Here is an 11,035-nt window from a genome sequence, read left to right on the forward strand (position 1 = left end):
TAAAATGAGTTTGGAAGTGTATTATTATCTGGCAACATGTCTCGAACAAGATTTATAAGTTCATCAAAACCATTATCTGATAACCTATGTGAAGCTTTATGCTTAAACATTGCAACCGAAGCTGGCATCTTTGTAAATGCCCTACAACCAGGATATAAAGGAGTTTCAGCATCATTAACTAAACTTTCAATCTCTTCATCTCTTCCATCAGGACGGTTTTCAGGATCTACATCATGTTGTGCATAGAAATCCTTAAACATCCTACTCGACTCAGGCATTTCTACAACATTCTGATTTGATGAACCTGGTTGCTCTCCATGAAATACCCAAGTAGTATATGTAGGATCCATACCTTTAATAACCAAATGTTCATAGACTGTATCATAATGATGATGCATTAGATTCCTACACTTAACACAAGGACATACTATTAGGGGTGGGCGCGGATCGGTTCAGTTCGATTCTGAAGAGAACCGAACCGAACCAAAATTTTTGGGTATTTAATAAATAGAACCGTCAGGTCCAAATATAATTATGGAACCGTTCGGGTTCGATTCCGTTAGGTTCAGTTTGGTTTGGTTCGGTTCCGTTCGGTTCTGTACTATAATTAAATTTTTTAACATTTATAAAAACATTACATAAATACAACTAATGACATATTCAATGGTTTTGAAATGTCAGAGACTAGTAGACTACCTTGTTCAAATGATCGCTAAGGTCAAAATTTCGGTTGGCGGAGGTCACAGCTTCGATCGGAGGTCGCAGTGTCGGTCGACGATTGTATAGGTTTCGGAATATCAGCGAGGCTGCAAGAGTCGAGACTGCGTTATGCACTTTAGTGTAGGTGTTTAGAGTTATTTAGTGGGTTGGATCTTGTTGGGCTAAGAAATGAGACAATAAGATGAGTAATTAGGCCAAAAATTTGAATTTAGAATTTGTTAATTTGTTTAGAAAAAATTAAAATTAAAATAATTTGATTTATTCAATATAAAAAAAATTAGAAAGATTCGGTTCTTGGTCTAGAACTAAGAACCGAATCGTACCCGTCGGTTCTCAATTCAGATACCCGTTCGGGTATTTAATTTGACAAGAACCGTCGGGTTCTGTTCGGTTCGGGTTCGGGTCGATCGGTTCAGTTCGGGAGATTTGCCCAGCCCTACATACTATCATTTCTAAATTACATTTTTTACGAGCTCGTTCAACAAAATTCTGTGCTCCATCGCTATATGTTCTTGAAAATCTACGAGTAAATCTTTATGATCATTATACATTGAAATTATTTTCATTTGGTAACTAGGTTCATAATATCTAATTTCAGATGATAACCTTGATAATTGCAGCCACTCTTTGTCCATTATACGCAAAGCTACTATCCAACACTAAACATCGCAATATTCAAAAAATAGACGTGCAGGATTAAGCTCCAACTAACTGGGCAAAGGTGAAATAGTAGAAAAAAGAAAATTGACGCAATATATCTTAGGTATAAAAGCAGTTCTCCTTTGGCAAAGAAGAAGTATGCCTTTGCATGTATACCTTGCCAAATAAATCAATCAATGATATTGCTCTAACGACAATCAAAATATAATTATTTAAGCCGACAAGGCAACAAAATAATTCATTAGGCCAGCAAAAGGTGCATACTTTGCATTACATATTTTTACATCGAACCATAAGAATGAGGATAGCAAGAAACAATCATTATAGATTTTGTGTGATATTGGTACTTCTAATGGTAGGAATGCAGTTTCCCTGATTTGGAAGTATTTCTACAAATTAACTTCGTCAATGTTCTGCCATGGGGTTTTAGGATAATGAATAAGGAGTTAAAGAAGCAAGATAGATATCGTCTTCCCTCTAATTGGATGGTGGTTGCTCTTGTATGTACATCTCCAATGGATAGAAACTAAAATCACACAAAAATGTGATTCTTGATATGTTGAGAAACTAAAAAAAAAAAAAAAGAATATAAAGATTACTGCACCAACAAATTGTTGGAAGAGACTATTAAAGTTAGAAGATCAAGACATGTTAATATCAAAATAAATAAGATCTAGCTTAGAATGTTGCTACACAAAAATGCAATAAATCAACAAACATTCATTCGTGATGCCACAAACCATACCTACAAATAAATTAGTATCTAATATCCAACGTAGAAATTTTTTTTTTTACTATGAGCAAATATCATAAATATGACATCTCAGTTTTAGTATGGTTCTCAAATCATTCAATGAATTCATACTTTAGGCTAAACCAAATGCTCAACAATGAATTCATACTTAAAAATACAAAATTGAATAAAAGCATGCATAGGCTACATGGTTATCCAACCAATAAAAAATTAGCTAAATGTTCAAGTCATAATAATTAAATTGAATACATACCAGGTTCTCTAACAAGGAAGAAAAGACGACGGAGAAGGTGAATTCTTGAGGTTAACAAGAAGTTCCAAGCTTTGTATCCTCCCGTTCATCTTGCTTGATCATCAAGAAATCCCCAATGTGTGTTTTCTATAAGTTGAAACATGTGTCTCGATTCAAAATATTTTTTTAAACAATGTGTGTTAATTACACAAATTTTATGTGTGATCTTTTTACTTTTATTTAGTGTGCGGGAGAAGCAAATTTAGACTAAAACACTTGTGATTCTGTATCTCTTAATTATAAAATATAAGATAAGATGCATTGTCTCACAAATGAATGAGAACGAAAGAGAACAAAACCAAATTTATGTTCAGCTTCTATTAATGATCTAGAAATAGTGTTTTGTTTCTTTGATTTTCAAGACACAAAAAAGGTACCAATAAAAACACAGTATCCTATTACTGATCTTCTTGTGTCCAATCACACCCCTCCAATTCGAGTCACTGTAAGCCCTAAATTATAGGTCTTATGTGAAGGAAATAGCAGCCTTGACCTGGTGCCCTTATTTATGTATCTGAACACTTTTGAGCATCATTTAAACAGGACAGTGATATATAAATATTCTGTACTTAAATGACAAACTCTAGAAGCAATTGCTGCGTTCATGAATGTGTAATTGTTTTATTACACCACTTTATATATAGTTCATTTCATTCATGATTCTAGTTTCTAGATTATATCTAAATTTTGACTAACATCTCCCTTTTCTTTTTTTAGAATCAAGAAAAGAATATTCAGAACGGCTGAATTGGAAAATGCAAGTCAAATATATGAAGCGTACTGAGGAAAGCTGCTGCTTGTTTTGAGAGAGATGGAAGAGCAGAAGTTAAAAATATCAGTGAAGGTGCAAAGCGTGAGGGTCAACCTCCAGACTTGAATTGAATTGGCTGAAGCCATAGTATTCCTTTGCATACTTGCACTAGAAGAAGTATTCCTTTGCATACTTGCACTATGAATTTCCCTTTCAGATCACACACCTCTATGCCAAGAAAATATTTTGAGAGCACCCAAGTCTTTGATTTTGAATTTGTCATCAAATGAGTTTTTAAAAGAATGAATGATTTCCATTTTGTTACCAGCCACTATAACATCATCAACATACACTAATATAGCTATAAAAGAATCTTTTGTACTTCTTGTGAACAAAATATAGTCTTAGACTCTACATTGAATCTTATGTCTAATACCTGCCAAAATAAGCAGATCAAGGTCAATAAGACAATAACATGTTCTCTTTTGTAAGACGACAATATAGCAAACAACTTCTGGGCTTGATGTACAGAGTAATAAACGATGTCTTGTTTTAATTAAGCTAAAGTCATTTTGTTCTTCCCTGACAGTAATATTTTCCAGTAAGACCGCAAGGTAAGTGCACGTAAAACTAGAGGCATAATCAATATTTGGAAACCTATCGGTGAGCTGGAAACTCACTTACAAGTTACATTAATTGTTGCAAAATTCCCATTCCTCTTTTGACAAATTTAATAACTCCGAGCTGCCATCTTCAAACATGATCTGTCGAAGGAAAAAGATGAGTAAATGGAACTTTTCTTGTTTGGAAACAGAAAAGTGCATCAGAACAGCCATTACTGCCTCACCAAATGTCTTCTTGTAGCCTTATCAAATCATTTTATCATCCCAAAAGACCTGACAATTATGAAGCAAAATGAAACAGAATATTCACTGGTTCGACGACGAAAATGCCCAGGCCCCAGCCAGTAACCACTCGATAGAAGAAGGCCACTCGATGTTTGAACTCACTGGGAGTCTGAGATAGTGGCCAGTGGGACTCGAGCCTCGAGGCTCCGCACCTCCGTCGCTGCAGAAAACTGTGAAGCCAAGTAGCCAACTAACAAAGTAAAGAACTCGAAGACTGGAGCTGGAACTCTGGAAGACTGGAAGAGTTCAAGTCTGGATTCCGAAAGTCTGCAACTGGAGCTGGAAGGGGAAGAAAGAGAAGTCGAGCGAGAGATAAAATCGAATGGATTTCAATTTTGGAATTTTAGGGATAATGGATAATGGATTTCAATTACAAACAATTACAGGCTTGGGCTTGAGCTTGAGCTTGAGAGGTTTGGATTATAAATGGGTATTCAAATTACAATTTTGTTTGGGCCAAAAAATGGAGTTGGGTTAATTTTATTTGGACATGGGCTGCTCACAAAAATGAATGGGCTAAACCAAAAAAAAGGGGGAAACTAATGTATCTTTTGCAACGTTTTTGGAAAATTATGAAAAGTTTTATTTTTTGTAACGTTTAAAAAACGTTGCGAAAAATCTACATTTTGCAGACTAATTGCAACATTCACTTATTCAAATGACATTCACTATAAGATTGAATCAAACGACTTCTTGAACTTTGTTCTATCTCAGAAAGACCTGACTGCCATAAACTACATGGCATAGGTTTTTTGACATTGATTGAGTAGGGGTTGGGCTTTATGAGATAAAATCGATGGTGAAAATGGACCAAGATTAACTGGAGAACCCTCTGGTGGAAGTTGTCGATGCATGTGGCAGCTATGCTGATTGACCACATATCGCTGGTCGTTCACGGGCCCCACGCTGTACATGCTCGAAATTTCCTATTTTTTGCTCATCGAAACAAAATTTCATGGCAATTCCAACTATCTGCTACATGTAGAGAATGATGTATGTGGATGGAGTTATAACTCGATTGTTGTGCGACTGTCTATTTTTCAATTTCATCGTCCTGAGCACGCCCATTATCGAAATGAAGTGGGCTTTCGGGATTTTGGTTAGGGCCGAAGGGAAATGATTTCTTGATTTACACACTTTCCAATGTAGCAATTTTTCCAAATTGGACTTCGACAACACAACCTCACGGTTTTTGGATCTAAGTTCATTGGTGGTGGTTCCAAATTATGACTAAAAGTAGGAGTTTCAACTACGTTAGGATGTGTGCTAAGAGTTTTCAAATTTAGATATACTGATTTGGGGCTGTTTATGCTGGTAGTGTTTGAGGAGATGGATTAGGATGTGGCGGTGATGAATTTTATTCCGTAGTGTGGAGGATTCCGATGGTTTTTGTGGCGGATAGAGTGTATTGAGCTTTTTGTGTTTTTCTTCCATTTTAGAGAAAATTGAGAGCGTTTGGACGAGACTCTTTTAGATGCTCTCTATTAGCTATTGGTAAACATTGCGATTATCATCCATATCATCTCAATTTTGAAATTTATACCCTCAAATCAACCTATTCTTATGAAAATGTCATTTTTTGTGGTCTACCATTCATTTGTTTATTTAAATAGGAGTGTCTATAGATGTCACAATTCAGAATGTAAATATGTCAGTCCACTTAACCCTTATCATTAATTTTAACAAATATTATATAAAATATGAAAAAAAAGAAGAAAATAAAATTTCAAAAAAATCTTCTCCAAAGCCCTGCACCCAACACATCCCTTGCCCAAATCCTTTCCATTCTCTTTTAACTATAAGTATTTGTTTGTTTACTTTTTTTTTGTTATTCGTTTTGAATTTGCAAAATCTCTTGCCTGCTTTGTTATAATTTTATTTTTATCTTATATCTTTGTTGGTTGGTTATCAAATTTCTAGTGCTGTTGACTGTTTTGAATAGGTGGACTCTTATTTTTTTATTGGGGTAACTGTTTTGACACTCTAATTGGTCTTTATTTTTTGTAGTTTTTGTTGTTTTAGTTTAGGATAGTTAAAAATAAGTTTTTTGATTTTATGGAGTCTGATAATCCGGTTATAGTTTATTTTATTGTTATTTATTTAAATTTTTAAAATTGTTTGCATTGTAGATGGTTAACAACCTTAAGTAGTATATGGTTCGGTCAGGGGACAAGTAGAGACCATCTTCTTTTAGGCAGCATTCCCAAATTGCTACACTTTGCTTGATAGAAATTGCCATCGTAGGAAACACAGACGTTGGGACGGTATGCAAAGTGTTATTATATTCTTGCATAGGGCACTTCCTGCTAATGCATTAGGAAGTGTAGTTTAGTTCGGTGATCATGAACTTGTTACTGTAGAGGCGCATTGAAAGGCCGAATGCCCATCGTGAAGATATCATTTTCTTTTGGAAAGGTTTTCCTCTCTCAAGGGAAGAGTTTTGCATTATCATGGATCTAAAGTTTGAATGAACTTAGATATTAGTCGGTACCATGAGATGAAGGAAGATGGATTGATTCATAAACATGTTCCCGTCCATAACACATACTGGGTGCTAGACCTCATCGGTCATTTAAAGGCGGTGCGTTCGATGAAGGCATGTCCATTGTATAGTTATCCATTCTTGTAATGGTGCATAAACAGTATGTTGATTGCATATACGGTAAGAATATGTATTTTGGTTCAAAAGGTGTGTGTTGTATATATGTTGAGATTGGTGTGTGAATATACGATATATCATGTTTGGCATATACTGTAACGACATGTTATGCATAAACGGTAATTTGTCGCATACACGATAACCCATCTTACATATAAGGTAATTGGGCAAAAAAAATTTTAGTGAAATATATTTATAATTAATTTTATTTGTTGTAATGATTTTTTTGTTTATTTTTTCTTATTATTCGTTTTGAATTTGTAAATCTTGTCTATTTTTTTCGATTTTTTTTTTTTTTGCTTTTTTATCTTTGTTGACAGGTTATCATATTTCTTGTACTCTTGACTATTTTGGATTTGTGGTTGCTTATTTATGTATTGTGTCATATTTTGACACTCTAATTGTCCTTTATTTTTTGTGAGTTTTTGTTGTTTTAGTTTATGATGGTTATAATAAGCCATTTGATGTTAAGGGATTTGATCATCTAGTTATAGTTTTATTTTATTATTATGTGTTTAGATTTTTAAAGTTGTTTGCACGGCTTTGCAGACGGCTATCAATCTTAAGCAGTATTTGGTTCTATCGGAGGACAAGTGGAGACCATCTTCATTCAGGAAGCACTCTCAAATTACCACACTTTTCTACATTGAAATTGCTTTAACGAAATCCGGAAAGTGCTATGCTACATTAAGTGTTCTTGTATTCATGCATGGGACACTTCTTACTGTTGTACCAAGGAATGCTATTTAGTGCAGTGATAGTGAAATCATTACTACAGTGGCACATGGAGATATCAAATGGATGTCGTGATGAGATGCATTTTTTCTTGAGAAAGTTAAATGTCCGTCTCTCGAAAAAAGAGTTTTGCCTCATTGCAGGCTGATAAGGACATAAAACGTTATATTTTTTTATCGATTAATGCTTATATTTTCATGATTAATTGATGCCTAAATATATTTAGTACTCTTATATTTAGATTTAGGTTGTAAATGGATGAATACGATGGAAATTGGACGAAACGAGCGAAAAAGGACTAGAGTGAAAGAAAATAAAAGTTCAGAGACCAAGTTACAAATAATCTATAGATGAGATGGGCGATGAAATGAAGACTGAAGATTCTAAGGCCTTAATTGGATACAAATGGAAGATAAAAGAATAAATTACAAGAGAAAAGGGCTGAAATGAAGAAAAATCAAAGTTTGAGGACTAAAGTTAAATATTAAAAAGTTTGTCGAACCTTACAATGAAGTTTTGAGAGTATTAGGGGTCAATCGGATGATGAAAGAAGTCAAAGGGATGAAATATAGTCGAAATATTATCACGTATCAATTTTTAGGCGAAAAAGTTATGCTCCAAATTTTTAGTCTCTGTTTGAGACCCATTTTTGGTATAGTAAATGTCCGAATTGGGAGCAATCTATTTTCTATTAAAATTGTAGCTCTTTATGTTAGATTGACAACGCACTTTGAATCGTCTCAATCGGATATCGGAAGAGAAAGCTATGATCAAAATATTAAAAATTGTTTGGCAGAAAAACGCTTGAACTATGAGGTTCTATAGTTCAAAAAGCATGCGGTCACATTCAAACATGCAGAGAAAGTTATGAAGTTCAACAAGTGATCTATGTGGTAGCATCCCAATGTACTATGCGACCGCATAGTACAAGATTTTGGTCGAATTTCAGGTTTCCATATTTGATTAAAACTCTTATGGAAACAAATCATGAATGCCTTTATAAATCCTAAATCATCCCATAACGAAAGGGAACTCCCCCATTTACCTCTTCTCTATTGCTTTTTAAATTATCATGTGTAACTAAATTCTTGTACCTAGTCAAAGGAGATTGAAAGCTCGGAGCCATTCCAACTGTGAGATCTAACTTATTTTCATAGTTTAATTCATGTTTTGGATATTAAATGTTCCTCTGCACTTATTTTCATGATTGTTGCATTTGATTGCTAGGAGGCCTATTAGTTTATTATTTGTTGCAATCTATCGTTAAGTTAAAACAGCAAATTCGTAATTGTTTGATCCCTTTAACTTAGTGAAACAACTAGGGTTTAATAATTTGCTATGTCAGAAATTGTTAAATCTTAGGAATAACAATGACAAATTAAATACAACTGCTTGTGTTTGTGTTTTTTAGTTTCATCGATCTTTCTCGCTATTAAGGCTGTTACTAGATTAAATTTGTAGCACTTATCTTAGATTGTTTAGTAATTAGGGTTAGTTAGATCGCGTATTTTCTAATTAACTACAATTAAGGAGAGAGAAAAATATTTCCAACGATGAATATTCAAAATATGAATTGGTACATACTTGCATTTATGATCAGTTGTGAAATTCCAATGGTGAGTGTTGACATGGACCTAGGTATGTTCTTTTGATTTCTTTAAATATTTTAATTTAAATTATTTGTTTTATAATCAAACCCCCCATACTTCTCGTGGGAACGATCCTTACTTCCACCACTACATTTGTTTTCAGAAGTAAATGTTTTATTTTTGGGTGCCTACGCAGCACTTCCCATGGGTTTGAAGTTTGGACAAGCTTGGATACCAACTACATAAGATGAGATGCACAACGTGGCTATTTCATAAGCTTTCTGTTGTTTGTGAGTAGATTTTGGTACCAAACCTCAACAATCATCTAAGGACGAGCGCGTTTGGTGAAGACATGAATATTATGAAACTATCCATGCTCATAATGATGCATATACAGTATGAATGGGCATTTTGCTTTAAAAGATAAGTATTGCAAATGCAATGAGGTTAGTGTGTGCATATATGGTAGGCTTATGTATATACGGTATTTCATGTTGTGCATATACGGTAAGGACATGTTGAACATAAATGGTAATGTATTGCATGTATAGTATGATGAAATTTTGCAAACCCATTTTAAATATACGGTAACTGGAGAAATTTTTTTCTCCACATTGTCGCAGTGAATTTTTTTTTTTTGTAATTAATTTTATTTATGCTGTAATGATTTAGGTTTGTGGTTTCTTATTTGTTTATTGGGTCATTGTTTTGACATTCTGATTGTTCTTTTTTGTGGGTTTTTTTTTTATTTTTTTTTATTTTTGGATAGTTAGAATAAGTTGTTGGATGTTATGGGGTTTGATGATCTAGTTATAATTTTATTTTATTATTCTATAACTGGAGAAATTTTTTTCTCCACATTGTCGCAGTGAATTTTTCTTTTTTGTAATTAATTTTATTTATGCTGTAATGATTTAGGTTTGTGGTTTCTTATTTGTTTATTGGGTCATTGTTTTGACATTCTGATTGTTCTTTTTTGTGGGTTTTTTTTTTATTTTTTTTATTTTTGGATAGTTAGAATAAGTTGTTGGATGTTATGGGGTTTGATGATCTAGTTATAATTTTATTTTATTATTCTTTATTTATATTTTTAAAATTGTTTGCATTGCTTTACAGATAGCTAACAATCTTAAGTAGTATTTGGTTCTTTCGATGGACAAGTGGAGATCGTCTTTGTGGCTAAAAAGATTTTTTTTCACGTTATTACAGTGATATTTATTTATAATTAATTTTATTTGTGTTGTAATGATTTGTTTGTTTAATTTTTCATATTATTCATTTTAAATTCATAAATCTTTTATTTTATCTATTTTGAATTTTATTTTTCTCTTATATCTTTGTTGGCTGGCTATTAGATTTCTTTAGGGATGACAATTTGAACCGTTAAAATAAAAAATCGCGGTTAATCGAATCGAATGGGGCGAAAAAAATTGAACCGATGGTACAATAGGGTGGATATGGTATTTGATTTTAATGAACCGGTTCATGACGGTGTGGATATGGTTTTTATATTGTCGAACCAAAACCGAATCGATTACCAGCTTAAAAAAAATCATTCTTTTATTAGGGATTATAAGGTTTGGTGAGGAGGAAGTTGACGAAAAGTTACATTTTTTTTTATTTAAATCTTAGTTAAAACCATTCTGGATTAGGAAGTATCGTTGTATTCTTTACTTACATTTCTTATTTACTGTATAGGAATCAATTCTGAGTGCTAACCTATGCTAGTAAGAGTTATGGGGAAGAATGAAGATTGAATATGAGTTAAGGTTGAAGCTTTTGAATTATTGAGCATGAATTAAGTAACTACAATGCACAAGAATCAAGAATGAAGGAAAAGTTTAAAATTTTTATATTCATAATATTGTTTGTTAAATTTGTATTTTGCAACTGGAATTTGGGATAATGTTTGCATTTTCGTTTGGAATATTGTGTTTTTGTTTTAAGGTTTGGTGAGGAGGAAGTTG

This window comes from Olea europaea, chromosome 10, assembly GCF_002742605.1.
Source record: "Olea europaea var. sylvestris chromosome 10, O_europaea_v1, whole genome shotgun sequence".
Classification (NCBI taxonomy): Eukaryota; Viridiplantae; Streptophyta; class Magnoliopsida; order Lamiales; family Oleaceae; genus Olea; species Olea europaea.